The sequence below is a fragment of the Piliocolobus tephrosceles genome, chromosome 12, assembly GCF_002776525.5.
Source record: "Piliocolobus tephrosceles isolate RC106 chromosome 12, ASM277652v3, whole genome shotgun sequence".
Classification (NCBI taxonomy): Eukaryota; Metazoa; Chordata; class Mammalia; order Primates; family Cercopithecidae; genus Piliocolobus; species Piliocolobus tephrosceles.
The window spans coordinates 17283667-17286757 of record NC_045445.1 but is presented as its reverse complement, the minus strand read 5'-3'; positions in this window follow the sequence as shown (position 1 = coordinate 17286757).

Sequence of the window (3091 nt, the reverse complement as noted above, 5' to 3'; positions counted from 1 at the left end):
GCAATCCATGAGGACTTCAGTACTTAGCACAGTGACCTGTGTAGTAAGTGCTTAGTAAACAATTGTTGAATAAGTTAATTTTGCTCTCATTTTAATCTGTCTTTACTCACAATTGTCTGTTGATAATGTTATTAGGTATAGGATTTAGGTTTCAGCACAAGTCTCAACCTTTGTTTTATGACACATTAGACAGCTCCAGTAATCTTAAGTGACCTTAGCATTTTCAAAATAAAATGAGTTTGAATTACTGTTTTAGAAAACATGCCTAAAAGACTTTTAGGACTGGGGTAAGCGGGGTTGAAAATAGGGTACCCTGTCACCCAAAAGATTTGAAATCTCTGCCTTAGAATATGATTATGAATTCAGTGTTCTGGCAAAATTTTAAAGACATCAAATGATTTAGAGTACACTCTAGACTAGATTATTCCTCTGTCTCCAGAGGAAACTGTTTTATACACTTGCAGATATTATGGTTGTTTGTACTTTATAAAATAACAACAATAGCAAGCAAGGTGGGGTTTTCCTTAGGTATTGTATTCTAAGGTCTTAGAACTTTCACATTCAGGATACTCTTCCTCTTCTTTGGGGAGGATCAAATAAAATAGTATATGTTAAAGTCCTTTGCAAAACATTAAAGTACTATACAACTACAACATTATTGTTAGCCATTGTTCTACCATTAAAGCCCATTTCCTTCTCTTTTGCTCTCTTAATCAGGTAATGTAATTTTCTTTACTGATCAGCCACTTGAAAGAACACCACTCGAAAGGCAAATTAGAAATATAGAACATAAAGTATAACAATAAAAAAAGAGAAATATCTAAAAAACAAAAAAGAAGTATCTACAGTATAGATGTACATATCTAACCACTTGAATTAGATGAATGTTATGTTCCTGGAATAAGTAATATAAATTAAAATGGGAAAATCAAGGCTAATTTTTGTATAGAAAATACGTCATTGGAAGTAGTATGATGGAGTCATTTTCTAATCTGAAGCTTCATTTTCCTCATTTGGAATGTGGGGGAAATAATAGTACCTATCGGGTAGTGTTCTTGTCATGGTTGAATGAGATAGTGTATGTGGTATACATTACACATGTGTGGTACATAACCTGTGCTCAATAAACAGCAGCTCTGACATCATCATGATGATCATCTGCACAGACTCTGGAGCCAGACTGCTTAAGTTCAAGTCCTGGCTCTGCCATGTACTAGCTGGGTAATCCTAGAAAAGCTATTTCATATCTCTGTGCTTTACTCCTCTCATCTGTAAAATGGGGGAGATAATACCAGGGCCTACCTTAAAAGGTTGTTGTGAGGATGAAGTGAGACAACATATGTAAAGTGCTTAGAAAAGGGTGCCTGGCACATCAGGAGAGCTCCATAAATAGTAGCTATTATTCTTGTCTATGAGAAACCATTCTGGAAGGTGAGAAAAGTGTTGCTTTAGTGTGCTGCCTGATGCTCACAACCTTCTCCACTTCATTCAGCAGAGGCTTTGGTATCAGGATTAGAGAATTCTTTTTCATCCTAAATCCTGCCATTCCCCTAGGGGGTGTCATAATTGACATGGACAGGCAGAACACCACTCTGACCTCTCAGTTCTTTGACCTCTTAAACTTCAGAGGTCTTTACTTCCATACCACTTCAGCTACCTACTCCCATGGGAAGGAATATTCTTAACTCTGAAGATGGAGGGTCGCAGAGAAGAATCTGAACCAATAAACCTTGCTAAGTATCCCCCAGTTTATTACCATTAGATTATACCCACTTTGTTCAGTTCTGTTTCTCTATGATTATCCACTTCTTCATCAAATCTAGCATAGAAATCCACACGTTTCTAAAAAATACACAGGTTTAATGGTTCCTTCAGGTCTTCATTTCCTTAGGAAAGCTCCTGTGTCACATAAAATGTGTATTAAAAACACATGTATGCTTTTCTGTGGTCAATCTGTCTTCTGTTATGGGGCCATTAACCTATGATAGGGAAGAAAAAGATATTTTTCCTTCCCTACACTAGGGGCTGAATATTTTGTGCTCCTAAAATTTATATTTTGAAGCCCCTATCCCCAATGTGATGGTATTTAGAGGTGGGGCCTTTAGGAATTACTTAGATTTAGATGATGTCATAAGGATGGGGCCCCCATGATGAGAATAGTCCTTTTATAAGAAGAGGAAGAGACATGAGATCTTTCTTTATCTCCACATGTGCACACCAAGGACTGGCCATATGAGGACATAATGAGAAGATGGCCATTTGCCAACCAGAAAGTGAGCCTTCACCAGACATCAAATCTGTCAGCCTTGATTCTGGACTTTCCAGCCTCCAGATCTTTGAGAAATAAATGTTTTGACTAAGCCACCTGTATTTCCCCCATCATTTATTCCTTTCCTCTTGTGATAGTAGAGCAGCATCTCTCCTCCCTTCTAAAGTTAATTTCCTCATCTGTCTGATCCCCATTTTCTTCATCTTCTATTCATTCACCTATGACAAGTGCTTTCTGTCTGTTTCTACTAGCTTCATATCAGCAGCATCAAAATGTGTTTAAGTCATTCAAGCCTTTAAAAATAAACAAAACAACAAGAAAATTTTATTGACCCAAGGCCCCCTTCTGTCTACTGCCTTAGTTCTTTCTCCCTATTCACAACCAAACCTCTTGAGAGTTGTCTCTACCTTGATCTCCTCTTCCTCACCTTTGAGCACTCCTCTGGAGATGCTCTTATCAAGGTCACAGGCAGCCTCATTGCTGGTAAACCCTGTGGACATTTTTAATCTATATCTTACCATACCTCTCTGCAGCCTCTGACCACTTGCTTTTGGAAAATCTATTTTGCTTGGCTTCTGTGATAACCACCCTATCTGGGTTTCTTTCTTCATCTCTTCTTTCTTCTCTTTGCATAGCCCTCTTCCTCTGGCTGCCCCCTAAATGATTGTGCTTCTTGGGAATCTGTTTAGGTCTCTTCTCATTCTACACACTCTCTTAAGGTAATCTCTCCTGCTCCTATGACTAATAATTCTCCTTCAGATCTGTTTCTTCATCAGATATATTGAGTTCAGACCCATATATATATTTATGGGTATATATATA